Source organism: Lissotriton helveticus, chromosome 7 (assembly GCF_964261635.1).
Source record: "Lissotriton helveticus chromosome 7, aLisHel1.1, whole genome shotgun sequence".
Classification (NCBI taxonomy): domain Eukaryota; kingdom Metazoa; phylum Chordata; class Amphibia; order Caudata; family Salamandridae; genus Lissotriton; species Lissotriton helveticus.
The window spans coordinates 924,826,013-924,842,592 of NC_136068.1; the positions used below are offsets into that span (position 1 = coordinate 924,826,013).

Genomic DNA, 16,580 nt, shown 5'->3' on the forward strand with positions numbered 1-16,580 from the left:
TCCAATAGGAAATTAAATGAATTCAATTTATAGGACTAGTAATAGTGAAAATAGAGGGGGGAGGGAAAAAAAGAAACAAAATGTAACATCCTGTATTGTTTGAATAGGATTTATCACATGTGGTGGATTTAAGGATTTGTTTTCTTAAATTAGAGTGTTTCTTCTATATTGATGAAGGGTGTTATTTAAATGTTTTAATGGTGGTGCGTCTTGTACACTTTGAGAAAGGCTGAAGACAGCTAGAACATGTCAGTGTGTGAATGAGCTGTAATAACGAATTGTAAAAAAAATAAGCTGTCTTGAGTGCCCACTTTAGTCCTGCTTGACAAAGGAATTGTAAATATATATATATATATATGTATATATATTTATATAATATAGTACATGTTTTGATATGTTTATTCCATATTGCTCACTTTGCCACTGGATTCAAGCAAGACGGGCTGAAGACGGCTGGAATGCCAGAAACCGGTCCTTGGAAGCTTGTTTCCGGTCCAGGGAAGGCATGGCTTGGCAGTTCGGGCTGGACTGTTCCCATGAGGCACAGGGTCAGACTGATTTGCATATAGCCATGTCTGAACTGGGGTGGCAGAGTGGGCTAAAGAACGGTGATGGATCAAACCCAGATCTTTTGACTGGGTGTGAGTGTTTGATTGGTTCAGATGCTCCGTCCATCACCACCCCCTTTTGTACCGCTTTGGCCGCCATAAGTGTGGCAGGGTATGCTCAGACGTGAGTCCCTTGCTCACTTTGCCACTGGATTCAAGCAAGACGGGCTGAAGACGGCTGGAATGCCAGAAACCGGTCCTTGGAAGCTTGTTTCCGGTCCAGGGAAGTCATGGCTTGGCAGTTCGGGCTGGACTGTTCCCATGAGGCACAGGGTCAGACTGATTTGCATATAGCCATGTCTGAACTGGGGTGGCAGAGTGGGCTAAAGAACGGTGATGGATCAAACCCAGATCTTTTGACTGGGTGTGAGTGTTTGATTGGTTCAGATGCTCCGTCCATCACCACCCCCTTTTGTACTGAATAGGATTTATCACATGTGGTGGATTTAAGGATTTGTTTTCTTAAATTAGAGTGTCTCTTCTATATTGATGAAGGGTGTTATTTAAATGTTTTAATGGTGGTGCGTCTTGTACACTTTGAGAAAGGCTGAAGACAGCTAGAACATGTCAGTGTGTGAATGAGCTGTAATAACGAATTGTAAAAAAGATAAGCTGTCTGGAGTGCCCACTTTAGTCCTGCTTGACAAAGGAATTGTAAATATATATATATATATGTATATATATATATATATATATATATATATATATATATATATATATATATATATATATATATATATATATATATATATATATATATATATTTATTTATATAATATAGTACATGTTTTGATATGTTTATTCCATAGAATGTATGGCATAAAAGGCCATATTTCACAGGAAAACGTGAAATATGGGAAATATTTCACGGTGGTCTGTGAAATGCAGAGTGCAGCATCTTAAGAATCAGACATGTTATGATTCGTATTGTACCCCAATATAGGCCTGGGTAGTCACCTAACCTTTCACCTACACTTACCCTGCCATTGTACTACATAACGGTGTTGGGCTGATCTTTTACCTAGTTAGGTGCTGCATATTATGTTGTGTGGTTTTCTCAGAAAATTAGCATTATTTATTATGCATGAGGATTCTCAGAATCACAGCAGGATTACCATCTTCCGCATAATAACTATGTATAAGGTTCATCACTGTCGTCATCCTCGGTCGAAATGACACAGCAAGGTAGAACCGCTGAGGGTGCCTTTTGGGTATATAAACACCATATATTTGCTGTGGTGGGCAGAGGAGAAAGCCTTCCATGCTGACACAGGACTTTGAGGTTCCTGCACTCCGTGGTCTGAAATCCAACGCCGGGTATTCATCTCGAAACCAAGATGGGTCCTTCATTCTCTCACTTCAGATAATGGGGTTGGTCTTATTCTAGGGGGATCCTTGGCTATACACCTACATACATGCTAGGTACAATTAGGTACATCTAGTTAGGGTTAGCATCATAGGAGTACGCATTATTACTGTCATGTATTTAAGCCTTCATATATCCATTGTTTTAACACTTTGGTAGAATTCTACCATCTAGTTACTCTGTTGGTGCTTATAACGATATACATCTGTTTCTGTCTCATGGTTGTTGCAGCACACATATTTTATGCTAGAATTACGCTGGTTCAGTAAATGTCTATTGAAAATGTCCCTATTGTTTATTCTGTGTATCTCTCTGAGACAAAGTGAGCACGAGTGACTGAGCGAAAGGTACTGTACTGTTTCCACGACCCCTGAGGGGTCAGGGTTGTTTAGTTCGATAGTTGCCAGAAACTATTCGCTCCTTGATAAGAGGGGTTCATAGTTGCACTGTGAGCTAGCTGGTATACTGGTGAACATATCTGGTGGGGGTGTCTGGAATCAGTCTGGACCCCAATCCCACAGTTTATGTCTAAATGTGCAGATCCTATATAGATTTATAGGAACTACATGACAGGCCGATACACTTACTTTCAAATGTTTCAAATTTTTTGGCACCCAATCGTAAGATTACAACCACCTTGCCATGTCCAAGAATCTTTTTTGAATGTGTTGATAGAAAACCTGCATGTTAAAATAAAAGCATTATTCTTCATAGCATCAACCAAACCATATAGAGCTATCAAGTTTCCCAACTGCAAAGCTTCAGTATTTCATTCGGTCATGAATTTGTTGAATTGTAGAATGTGCAGTCTTTTTAACTCTGTTATTAATCCTGTTATAAAATCAAGATTAAAAATCTCAGAAAGCACAGAAAAACACCCTGGACTGCATGGTCCAATCATAAGTGCACCGAGAAAAATTGAGAGCGGTCATAGTACCTAAAAGCTGTTTAGCCAAGAAATTTAGCCAGCCCCTTGGCAAATTGCTGCAGTTCTATGAATAATCTCCTCTAGAGGGTCATCTGTATTATTCATAAGGGAGGAATTTAGCTCTCCAATGGCTACTGCCGGGAATGAAACAAAAGCAATGTGAGCCGTGGGTGTGTCCTCAACGACCAATGAAAAAGCAGTGTATTCACCACCCTAGATGACCATTTGCTGTGTTATAGCTTTCAGCTCAGAGATTCCATCGGGCCGGCCTTAGCTCAGCGGTTCCTTCTGAACTTTACATGAATTTCGTGTTCAACCCTTCGGGGTTCGAGTCCCGCGGGCGCTCCCTGGCCTTTTTTTTCCCCCTACATTACTTGTCTGTTAAACAAAGACATATCTTAACTCGCTTGATTCACTTTATTCGATAAAAGATCAATTTCCTCTGTTTGTTTTATTTTAGAAATTATCATTATTGTACTACTGGCAACGTGCTCTTCCTGTTTTCCAGTAACTGCCGGGCTGGGGCGAGGGTTGGGCGGATGGGGAGGGAGGAGCCCAAGCTCAGCCGCTTGTTGTATCATGGAATAAAAAAACACGGCCATGCACTGCCCAACAGTAGTGGAAACTACGCCTGTTGTAGCAGCCGCCATGTTGCACTATGATACCACCGGTGCGAGTGGCGGACGAAGTGTCACTGTGAGACTCAGGCGCGCAACGCCCATTGGGCTCAAACGGCTTTAGTAGCCCCCCTGAGATTTGGCTTTAGTTGCGCCTCTGGTGAGACTCCACACTAGTAGTGCAGCTCAAGGAGGCTGTCACAACGGGACTGATCTCTTAGACAGTCCGTGACAGTTTTCCGTATTGCTCTTCACGCTTCTCTGCCTTCGAGGCGCTTGCTTGATTAGTTAATTTTCTTTTCTTTATTTCAGAGCTGTTGGTGTGCGGCTTCGGCTCCTTTCCAGCGGCGTAGCTTCGGGGGTAGGGAGGGGAGTGTGGGGTGTTGCACCCCTCTAATAAATGTACTTTCGTCTTTCGGGTAAGTAGTTAGGTGCAGGTGCTTTCAGTCGGGTATGATAAGGTGTCTCGGATTTCACATGGAATTTTTTACATAAACGCAGGCAAAAAAGCTCGCACGCTCTCTCCCTGTTTGAAAGTCTTCAGAAATATTGGTTTCTGGGGAAAACATTGTTTTTCTCTCATTTGCTTACCCTATCTATCCGCAATCGTCTCCCTTTCCAATACCCCTTTATCCTTCCTCATGTGCCCTGCTTGCCCCCCTCCTCCCATCGCAATCAAGCTCCGCCCTGCCCCCTGCTCCTTTCTATACTGGGCCACAGCGGTTGTACCTACACCAAGATAGCAATAGGTGCTTTCCTGTACCTGATTCCGATCACGGGTCAAGTTCCCAGCAGTTCCAACACACAGCCTTCTGTCCAGTCCATCTCAAGGCCATATACTATGGATGATAGAACTCAATCACATTAACAGTTGCCGTTTGCACTGCAGTGCTACGAAGCAGTCAGATTGACAGCAAGCGCTACCGCATACAAAACTAACTATCATTATTAAGAGTCGTCACGGTTTTACAATTGTTGATGTGGAAAGATGAACAGCCCAGGAAATCGAGTAGCTAGTCTAGTGTTAGTCCGAGTTTCATGGCCTGTGCTTGCTTTATGCAGAGCTCTCAGGTTTTCTAGATCCGTGTGTGAGAATCCGATTCAAGCCAGGTTTATTTTTGCTCTGCAGTCTGGGACTTGTAGTCCTTGTTTTATAATTGGATTAAGAGGACTGGCTGCAAGTCCCAGAATTCAAATGGAAAAAAAATGAACTGGATTGTCTACTCACGCATGGAACTGGAAAATGTGAGAGCTCTGCGTGCTAATGAGATGGATATTGTGTTTTTTTAAGATGCGGTGTGTGCGTGTGACAGTGGTTACCTGTCCGTGGAGAACATACTGACGACTGCGTGGAGGCTGTTGGACTTCGGAGCAGCCTCCTAGAAAACGGTTTCACTTTCTTTTGCTTCCCCTTGAGGAAACACGTGCATAGAAGGTGCCTGGTCACACACTTCTTAAAATGCATGTTAGAATTAGGGTGACCACATTTTGAGAAGCAAAAACAAGGACATGGCAGACATAAAAGTAGGTCTAAAGTCATTCGTGTTACTTTTAAAGTCTTTCGCATTGCTTTTATGTCTGGCCTGGCCTGGCCTGTACCGGTTATTGAGTAGTCACATAAATGGAAATGCAAGTATGTGTGTGTGTGTATATATAATCTCAGTCTTTTGTAATTACCCTTGAGTTTGACGATAGTGCAACTTCGTTTTTTTCTGGACAAAACTTGTGAATATATATATATATATATCACTGAAAGAACAAAGGTTACAGAGACATAGTTAGGTAACAGAATTAAAAAATATTAGAGATTCATTAAAAGAAAGGAAGGCTACAAGGACTTTGTAGTAAGGTTCAGATTTTAGCACACAAACTCATAGAAATGTAGGAGTTATATTTCTACTTATCTCATGAAACTAAAACTTGCTCCCTAAGGTAACTTTAACTCGCGCCCCGCCCCCTCTATGCACAGTTTTCTCATCAATAATTTTATTGGAAATGTTACAGTGATATTATCCATTTCAAGTGAATTTTATTGAGAAAGAAGTTTTTATATACAGAATACAGTATACAGAAGTACAGTGTGGGTCGCCTGGGGGAAAGAAAAACTCGATCACATTATATGCCGGTTGGGTTACATACGTCCTCTTATTAGAGCTTGCATGCGACATTCGTGTACTTGGTGTGTGGCGTTGTGAGCGGCTCGTGTATGTGCCCCCAGGTGACAAGGAAAGGAAAGTGGGAAAAGAAAAGTGAGAGTACGGGAGGAACACCTGGTTCGAGTGTCGATTGGGTCGGCCAGGCTGTGCGCTTACGATGAATGTGGGGGTGCTGTACTCCTTGGATGGCAGCCTATGGGGGCTTGTGTGTGGACAGGTAGTTATCTAGGGAGAGCCACATTTCGCCCTTTGTGCGGGTGTTTGGTGTTTGGCTTGAGGTTATGGTGTCCGCCCCCCGTAATGTTGTTATAGACTATGTCCTGACTGATACGGAATAATTAGCAGTGCATGGCAAGGGCATGAGTTATAGTTACTTTAGAGCACGAGTTATAGTTTCTTGAGATATATATAGCTTTACATGCTGAACTTTTATGGTTTTGTGTGTGTAAAATCCGAACGCAACGACAACTTTCCTGTAACCGCTGTTTTTTGTGTGAATTTTGAAGGCTTTTTTTAACTCTATTTTCTAACTATAACGTCCCTTAACCTTTGGGTTTTTTCAGTACATTTCTATGCCTTTTTAACGTAAAGTAATATTTATTTACCGTGCATTACTCCAGCTGCTGCTGTGCATTGCCCGCATGGCCTAGCCTGTGGCCAGGCTGTACTTCCACCACCTCTTTTTGCATGCGGCCAACCCCACAACATGCATGGCCTTTGACCCTGCGGGGCAGAGGTTTGGCTGAACTCCCCGCATGCAGCTAACCCCACACCGCCTCCTGGGGTGTGAGAGATGTGCTAGTGGATCAGTGAGTGTAAGTATTTTTTTTTTCTATTGGGGCTGGATCCATCGCAGATTCACATGGAGGGCTGCGCTGAGTGCCACATTGGATTCACGGATCCTCGCATATAATAAAAAAACATTTTTGGGCAAATTCTTGCCAATCAGGAGCCACCATAGTTAGCATACTGTATGTTTGTTTGTATGTAATACTATTTAAGTGCAAACCAAGCCAAATAGTAAGGGAGCACTGTGCAGGCTCAAAGACCAGCATGAAGTCGATAAGTGATAGGAGAGGTAGCCGAGTTGTGTACATTTCCAGCATTGTTCTAGATGTTTGTTTAACTTGGTTAGCCTTTCACGGAGTGTATACAGTCCTGCCAAGTTTCCTAGGTCCATGTGTGCTGCTGTAGTGTGTTTTTTTTCTTTTAATTCTGAGATTTGCAGTCCTGTTTATTGCATTATAATACAGGACTACAAGTCCCACAAGTCAAATTAAAAAAGCTAAACTGGAGCAGCACATCACTCAAGGACCTGGGAATCCTAGCAGCTGTGTGTATAATAAGTACTTCAACCCCCGAATCAGAATCTTAGAAATGTCATTGAGTATTGGGTACCCCAGATGACCTGCAGAAGTGAAGCTTGAGACCATACAGAGCATGGAACAGGGAGACCCATCGCCTGCAGGAGTTTTTAAACTTTTGACTTCTGTAAAGTCACACTAAGGGCCATATGTAGGTAGCTAAATACCGGTCGGTAACAGCTGAAAATCGGTAAATTTGCCGTTACCTACCGGTATTTATCTTTTTCTAATGTAGGTGCCATGATTTTAGGATTCGGTAATTTACCGATTCGGTAATTTAAGGATTCAGTAAATTACAGAATCCTTAAAATACCGAATCTGTAAATTACCGAATCCTAAAATCCTATGTAGGGAGCACTCAAGTGAGTGCATTTTTAGGTCTCGCCTGTCGATGCGCATGCGCATCGAGCAAGCGAGACTATAGGGGCTCATCGACTCTTTATCTAACTTGCAAGGAATCGTGGCGATTCCTTGCAGTGCCCGTGACTTTTAAGCTCAATGCGCATGTGCATTGAGCTTAAAAGCGCGTGCACAGCCGCCCGCATTCCTCCGACACCTTTGAAGTGAAGCTTAGCTTCACTTCAAAGGCCCGGCTTCTTCACACCCACATGCCGCTCTGCCCCGCTCCGCCCCCTCCCCTGAGTCAGCACTGCAGAGAAAGCCGCCTCACGCTTTGAAGCCTGTGCATCGGCCATTATCTTTCGCCTTCCTTCTCGCTCACTTAAAATGGCTTTCCAGTCACCACGGGTGGCGGCAACACGAAGCGCAAGTCTTTTGTTGCTTCGAACGAGATATGCAAGTAGCCAGCCTGAACGCCTCACCCCGGATTCCTCTGTTTGTACACGCTTGATATATTTTATTCCTGCAGTATTTGTTAGGCTTCGGTGGGAGAAATGACACTCATTTCGCGTACACAAATGTTTTTTTGAATCTGAGCATATTTATACAGAAGCCCTTGTGTTGTATGGAAATGAGATTAAACGTGTATTACCACCTCCGAACCTTATTGTTTTTATTCTTTTCTATTTGCCTCGTACAACGCATTTTGCACCTTCAATACAAGAACTATCGCATATGGCTACACGTCTAGGCAGGAGGAGTACATGATTTCGAGAATGCCCTATTAAACTGCATTATTTTGGCGTATACCATAAAATCGGTGCAACTCCCACGGTCTGACTACCAGTTACAGTCCCCAGGGGGTTATTTCTCCATAAGACCCTAGTACTGTTCGTGGTCTTTGCAGTTGTGTCGCACGTGCATTCGGCTTCTGTGTACGACTCCGGCCTCAGTCTCTACCTGGGGGAGGGGGTGGGCTGGGCAGCTCGGTTCTCCTGCCTGTGAGCGTCGCACGCACTATGCTTGTCGCAGCTCTACACAATGCTTGTCGCAGCTCTACACATTTCACGCACCGGGCGCCACGTGTTTGAGTATATCTCACGCACCCTGAATCTCGTACAGGCATGGTACCGGTGTTCACCTCACACACTTTGTTTTTGAGAGTCACACACAACACGCTTATGTTTCCGAGTATCTCACACTATTCCTGCGTCTGTGAGCATCTTCCATGTTATTTTTTTCATTTATTTTATTTAATGCGATTTTATATAGCGCGAATATTATCCAAGGTGTCAGAGCGCTTTACAGGGGCATCACAGGCACACACCAGGCGTCTCGAGAGCGTCAGACTCGCCCATACTCGGCGTCTATCTCACACCCGTGTGTGTGAGCCTCTCGCGCTCTGAGCGGTTCACACGCACTGTACACGCTCGTATTCTCACACCAGGGTTACCCTGTGTGGTAAAATCACACACAGGGCTCGTTTGTTGGCACCTCACACCAGTTTCCCATGTTAAACGATCTTTTCCCACCTCACACTTCTGTGTTTCTATTCCTTCTCCACCTTCCCGTGTGTGAGGAGCCCCACGCATTACATACAAAATGCTTCATGTGTTTGTCTCCCACATACTTGAGTTTGTTGTGCTTGTGTTGTGAGCATCTCATGCACTGCTCTTTTGTGACCTCGTGCGGTGTACTCGCTTGGAAATGTTTCTCACAGTTTTCAAGTATCTCCCTCGGGCTCTCGTGCTGTGTTCATCGCAAACACCACACTTCTGAGTACCACCCACACACAGCCACCTCGTTCTGTATATCGAACTATGCTCATCATTGTGCATTTCCCGCTCCACATCAGGGCTTCTCGCGCGTGTACCTGTATCTCACACACGCCCGCGCATCCTAGCATCTGGCATGCTGCAAGCTTTTCATATTTGTAAGGTTCTCGCACCGTGCGTCTCCTTTTGCACCTCACTATGATACAGGCGTGAGGCGTCTCATAACTCACTCACCCTCACTCACACTCACTCACACTCAGTCACTCTCACTCACACTCAGTCACCCTCACTCACCCTCACTCACCCTCAACCCCTCACTCACCCTCACTCATCCTCACTCACCCTCAACACCTCACCCTCACCCTCAACCCCTCACCCTAACTCACAATAACCCTCCCTCACCCTCACCCTCACTCACTCTCACTCTCACTCACCCTCAACACCTCACTCACCCTCAACACCTCACTCACACTCAACTCCTCACTCACCCCCACCCTCACTCACCCTCAACACCTCACCCTCACACAGTGCAATAGGTCTCACAGGATTTTTAGTTAAAGCTTTTACAAATGTTTATTGCTTTTTTGATTTGTAATTCTTTAGCATTGGCTACAAAAAATAAAAATGCAAAAGATTTACAACAAAAAACCCATAAACAATTCTAAATGCACTAACTCTAATGCTGCGAGACCTATTGCATTTCCAATGCTTGTTGATTTAAGGATTCGTTATTTACCCCCAACTACAAGTTGGTGGTAAATATCGAAAACCTTTAAAAAAGCAATTTTGTGCTTTTTTAAAAGTGCCATGTGGCAGACATATATGCCCTTAGGGCATGTATGTGTGCCACATGTACAATTCAGGGGTGCAACAGGGTGTCAATGTGACACCCTGCCACCCTTTAATATGTTCCCCCTATTACCAATTCGGTATTTACCGAATCGGTAATGGTGAATGGCTTCTCATTCAGGAGGCCCATAGGAATGAATGGGAATTACCGAATCGGTAAATACCGAATCGGTATTACCGAATATTACAGATTCGGTAAAATTTACTGAATTTTTACCTACATACTATTTACTGATTCTTAAATACCGAATCGGTATTTAAGATTTGGTAAATAGAGATTACCTACATATGGCCCTAAATGACTACTAGAAGTCGAGGTCTCCGTCTAAGCAATGCCTACTATTTGAAGATTAAAACAATACACAAAAATACATGAACAAGTATACATTAAACACACACTCATGTTAAGAAATATTTTATTAAATGCACCAAAATAATTCGAAATAGGAATTGGAATTTGGCTTTATTTCTAGAAGACAAAGTGATAATATGGTAGACCCTAGCACATCATGTCTTTTTTGCTCGTAGTTCTTCTTCTCTTTTTGTTGGCACATTCTAGTGCTTCAATAGAGGCCACCAAGCGCCCATGCTAGATTCCGCTTTCTGTACTTGCACCGCTTCCGTGATTCAAACTAAGGGCACAAACTTAATTTTTAACTACCAATTTTAAATCCGTACACATTTATTGAGCATTTTAAATGTTCAATGTTACATTTTCCTTTTGTAGGTACATATACTTTATTTATCTGCTAATATTAACTTTTCTAAAGCCTTGCAGACTCCGCTACCTCCACCTGCTTCCCTCAAGCAGGAATGACGCACCCCAGGTTAAGAACTACTAGCCTACTGGAAAAGCCCAGTAGGTGTCTGTTCTTACATTATGTGTGATGTGTTTTGCATGCAGCTGTGTTCTAGAAAGGACTTTGCATCATTGTGGTGATTTGTGTCAAAGGGTCAATATAGTTGTGTGTTCTGCTTTGTTGCTAAGGTGCTTTAAAATGCATGTATCGTCAGAATGTAATACTATGATGCCGTGAAGCTTTCACCAGAATATATCAGTACAATGATAGCAAGTTTGATAATTCAAATAGTCAAATTATTTAGGAGCTGTATGAAAAACTGTTTGACATACATATTTTATGAGCTCAGCTAAAATATGTTATTGGGATAGAAAATGATTACGCATAGAATAGGCAACTGCTATACATTCATGCACGTAGAAACCGCTAATGTTCACACCTAACTCCTATTTAGTTTACCACAAAGAAACTGGAGTAAATGCATGGAATGGTTTCCTTGAGAGCACAAGACTAATCTGAATAACAAACTATAACCAATAACTAATTAATTGCCCTCTAAACTTGGGTTCTGACAAAGCGTGCAGCCTTTCATAAAGCGCTTTGATGCCTGTGCTTGTGCAGTGTAGATTCAAGGTGCAGCAGCGCGCCCACATCAGGTAGCGCAGGAGAGGCAGAAGGACCAGCCGCAGCAGGCTCAGAGGGCAACTGTTTATTTGAGCAAATCGTCCCCATCATGCCTCGCTATGATGTAGAGGCCTTCCTGTGGCCCCGCAACAAGCACAGCAAGGTCTCCTGGGTAGCCAGGAGAAGGAACTGCACACTCCCCCTGTCCACAGAGGATAGCTGATGCCGCAGCAGGCTCAGAAAGAGCCGAAGGGGGAGATACTCAATGCAGCAATCAACAAACAAGTGACGAGGAGGCACTACTGCATGTCATGAATGGGCGCTCCCCCCCTCCCCCCTCCTGCAGCATGAGATGAGGAGCAATGGGTCCAAGCCTGAAGTACAGCCCTGCTGCAGCACGCCCACTCCACCATAACACAGGGCACAATGAAGCCAAATAGCACAATGACTAGGGCTTCCGGCAGGGGTCAGAGCACTCAGTGTGGGGGCTTCTCCATAGTATATAACAGAATGTCCAGAACCCTGCAGGGAGTGGGGCTACGAGGACCCATAGAAGGCCAGCAGATCTCCAGAGCACCACTTATTGCCACAGGCCTTGTGCCAAACACTGCAGCAAGCCCCCACTGGTGCCCCCCGAACCACCAAACAATGGGAGCGCCCAGCTAGCACCAGAGTCAAGAGACCACTATAGCAGGCCCACTAGGGTGATTAAGGGCTCATGTGGATACCAGGCCATAAGTGGTCAGGCAGGGGAGGAAGGGGCCCACTTATGTCCCGATAATGTCACAGTGGTCCCCAGAGGCAGCGACAGACACCACCATGGCTCAAAAGTCACCAGGCCAACAACAGAAGAGCAGGGGAGCAAGGAACCTGGCAGGCCCAGCCATGGTCGCTCAGCTCTGTAGCCCACCCCTTCAGATGACACAGAGGCACATCGGGTGATGCTGGGATGAGCGCGGGTTGAATCAGTCGAAATCCCGCAACAAATTTTCAACACACTGAACTCTGGGGGACATAGCGGCAAGCAATGCCTCCAGGCTGGAGCGGGCTGCTCCCCCTGCACCACCCACCCCGGGGAGCCATGGCGTGACCCAGTGCTCAAGGCCACACCCATCACCGCAGTTCTTGGGGAGGCCTCACTGGGGCAGAAAACACATTGGTGTGAATGACAGGCATCTCCTCCCCTGGCAAGACGGTGAGTCAGGTCACTGCCCCACACTGCTCCAGAGTCGCCGGTCTCGCAGTAGTCTCCAGCGCTGTGTAACAGGCCGGAAGTGCCCACGCATCGCAGGCCGTATGCCGGCAGTTTCTTCAGTACCTCACGCCAGGGCTTTAAGTGGAAAAAAAAGCTGGGGGTGCTCTAAAATGGGGGGACAAACCACTTAAAGGGGCGTGGTCAATCCAAGTAGGGGCGTGGTCTAAATCAAGATAACTAGCATTGCGTTAGGGCTGGATCACGCAGACTAGTTCCTGTCTCTGCGTTTCAATTGTTGCTTGATTACACTGCAGCCTTGACGCTCAGTGTGAAAAGTCAGAGCAGGGTGTGCTGGAGCAGGCTGCCTGTGGTCGTCTCTCTCCTAATTATCCCATGATGTGAAGGCTGGCACCACGACGACGTTGCACCTGCGCTGCAGGAATCGAAATCCTGAGAGAAAATGGCTCACTTTAAAGCCACGTTCCTCCTACAACGCTGCTCACCTGGCATGCTCACTACCTCCGCTGCTCAGTAGTGAGCAAAATGAGCATGCGCTCATCGATGTGCATGCTCTCACTGCAGCCGAGGGAAAAGAAAAAAAGAAAACGGACTAGCTTTGGAGGACTGAAAATAGAGCCTGATAGAGACCCGTTTCGAGGCCCCATGAAAATAACTGCCAGTGCTCAGACCCGGACAGACCCGGCCCACTTAAAGCCCTGTACTAAACATACAACACAAACCGTGCTCTGCCAACCAAAGCTGAGAGTGAGCAGTTACATTAAACACCTTATATCAGCAATAACGTGTTGCACAAAGTACATGAAACAAATGAACTTTTAAAACTGACTGACTCTAGGGCCCAAACTAAGCCTAAAATACCAATGACATATGTCAAAGTAATGTAGCACACATTAGCTTTGTTTGAGTGCCTAGATGCGGGGGGCCTTTTTTGTGTGTCCTTGGCAGGGAAAGTTTCATTTACTATCCAGTGCTTCAAACAGGCATGTGCTCTCCTGCACAGAGTGCCCACACTTTTGTAAGTTGAAGGGGAGAGAAAGAGTACCTGCACTTCTCAGCAGTGCTGCAATATTTTTTATGCTAGAGTACCAGCACTTCGCAGCAAACATCTGTTCTGTAGGTAGTAGGTACGTGAACTTTTCTATTTCCATGAAATCAAATGGAGTCCCCTAGCATAACAAAACTCCTGTCACCACCCCACTCCTGTCCCAACGGGCAGGTGCACATATTTGCTTTTCCTCATTCGCTGTCAATCCTTTTAACCCCTTCACTGCGGCGGCTATTCTGCCGCAGTGCTAAGGGGGCGGGGCGGAAGAGCGGCGGGTGCATGCTGGTGATGGAACCGCTCCGTCACCAGCGCCGGTTGCGCTGTGCTTATGACGGAGTGGTTCCGTCACGGCCCCGCCCGCTCAATAGAACTCTCAGCGCAGGCGCGGAATCCGCGCCGCGCAGGTGTGCCGAGCGGGCCGTGACGGAACCGCTCTGTCATCAGCACAGCGCGACCGTAGCTGATGACGGAGCGGTTCCGTCATCAGCAGGGGAGGGGTTAACAATGGGGGTGAGGCGGTTGGCTTACCACATCTCTGCGCTGTTAATGAAAGGATCGCAGGTACAGTTGGAAGGGTGCTAAGTGACTAGATCCGAAATAATTGTGAAACTGTCCAAACCTAGGCAGAAATACACTTGGTGAAAGGAACCACCCAAATGTATGTGGCGGTTTGGGTGGGGATAGGCAAGAGGCGAGTCTTGGTAGGGTTCAAACTTGGTTTTAATGATTGAAACAGTCTGTCCGTACAAGTAGGGCGCACACGTAAAGGACGAGGGGACCGGCTTCTTTCCCGTCGGGGTTTGATGTTTCCTTCCGGCTCCCGGCGTCGGGTCGGGCTCCGCCTCCCAGTCACTTCGGGCTCCGTCGCGCCCCAGGCTCCACCGAGGGGGGGAAACAGAAAAACAGAGGTGGTATGAGTAACCTGTTTGTGACTACAGACAGTAAAATGGGAAAGGGGGTGAGGGTCAACACTGTGATTCAATCCTGATGCGATCTGTGAGGGGAGTGCAGGGGGCCTCGTTACGCTAGGGGACAACCGGTCTTCCTTTCCCCAACCTCAACCACCCTGTGACCCGACCCCGTACCTCTGTTAGCCACGCCCCTCCGGGGGAGTGGCTGGGCGGATCGCGGGTCCGGTGCCCTCCTGGGTTCGTTGTTGCCGCCGGTCTCCGCAGCCCGTCTTGCTGTCGGCTGCTCGGGTCTTCCTCCTCTCCGCGGTCCGGTCCTCCCCTGGCCGCGCCGTCGCTCTCTCTCTCGGCGGCGTCCTCCGTAGAAGTCTTGGTCCTGGCTGGGTTAGAGGTCCCCGCGGATCCGTCGAACCACTCTGTTCCCGCTCTCCAAGGAAAACCGCGATTCCTGTCTTCTCCTCTTCTCCCCGTCTCGTCTTCTCTGCTCTCCGTTCTCCACTCGATTCCACTGCTCCACGCCGCTCCTCCGCTCTGCTCCTCTCTGACCGCTCCTCCGGTGTATAGACACACCTGGTCCTGGTTTCGGGCGTCTTTTAAAGGGAAGCTCAGTCCCTCCTCCTCTTCACCTGCGCTGGGCCAGTTAAAGGGGTCGCGCTCCAGGTCCTCCTCATCGCAGCTATACTGGACCGCCCCCGGGGTCCAATTCGTGGTTTCGGCCACCTGTGGAGAGAAGAGGGGGGGTCACAGATCAAAGGCGCACTCTGGGGTGTAGGGGGGGGTTGCCCCCCTTCCCGGTTACAATGTACTTTTCATTTTCGTTGCAGCCGGTACTGAAGTGCGAAGCAGTTGCAGCAGGTGGGGGCAGAGGGAGGGGTGACTTTGGTTTTTCGGCTGACCGTATGAATGTGCCTGCACGTTGTTTTTCGAGTGTCTGCCCAAATTATGCTCATCACTTTATATAAAAAAATACGGCGAAGGAAGCACACTCGTATGTTTGAATAATATTTGTGGGTATGTTGTTGTGCCTTTCTGATCCGAGACAAAAAACACAGTAATTAAATGAAAACGCTGTTCTATTTAGACACACTGCCGTTGGGGTAGTTTTGTGATCAGTTATGGAGGTTGGAATGCAAGGTTAAGAAACGCTTCTTCACATGCACAAAATTAATTCCAAGGGCTTTTAGATGATCCCGTGCTAGTTACCACGCAGTTGCCTACTGCTCTTCAGCCTGCAAGATGGAGTTTTGACCCTGTGGCACTGCTACTCCTGGCTTCTGCTGCCGAGTAGTGGGGGAGGAGACTGGAGAGGGAGTGTCGTGAATTCGGGGACAGCGGGAAAGCTACTGTAAAAGTGAAAGCGCGGTAAGGGGCACTGTTAAAAAGTAAGAAGTCAGTGCTTCTGAAGTTGTTTGTGAGCATGGGCACATCATGTGCATGCTCTCACTGCAGTCGAGGAAAAAGAAAAAGAAAATGGACTACCTACCTTTGGAGGCCTGAAAACAGAGCCCGATAGAGACCCGGTTCCATGCCCCCTGAAAATAACTGCCGGTGCTCAGACCCGGACAGACCCGGCCCACTTAAAGCCCTGCCTCACGCTATGAGGCTCCGACTGAGCTCAACTCCTACTGCAACTCTCGAAAGTGTGCGCCAGACTGCCAGCAAGTGATTGTTGGGGTAATGACTGGCCTGCTCCGAAGATGTTGCAGGATAAGTAAAGGGCCCGGCCATGGAGCTCTTCATCAAGCATCCAATGCAGTCACCATCTTGGCCATGCACCTCATGCGGGTGGTTATTGTTGACATGAAGAGCTGCATGCGGGCAAAGTCCAGGGTCTGTGTCTGGGAAGGTATCTTCAGCAGTCAGATGCAGCTTTTGTGCTGAACTTGGTGAAATTGGTTCGCGTTCACAAGAAGGCCGAGGGTCAGGACTAACTCCAGCAGAGCCTAGCAACAGGGTTTCAGGCGGTCTAGTTGGTACTGGTCAGC

General features: G+C 46.7%; 1 long non-coding RNA gene across 1 annotated transcript in view; it reads left to right on the forward strand.

Annotated features, from left to right (window-relative positions):
• The first annotated feature begins 3,544 nt into the window (after positions 1–3,544).
• The window catches only part of LOC144767135 (uncharacterized), a 222,657-nt gene continuing 209,621 nt past the window's right edge, over positions 3,545–16,580 (forward strand). The window contains exons 1-2 of the long non-coding RNA XR_013598071.1: positions 3,545–3,679; positions 3,832–3,938. This is a non-coding gene — a long non-coding RNA (uncharacterized LOC144767135). The remainder of the gene's footprint in view (positions 3,680–3,831; positions 3,939–16,580) is intronic.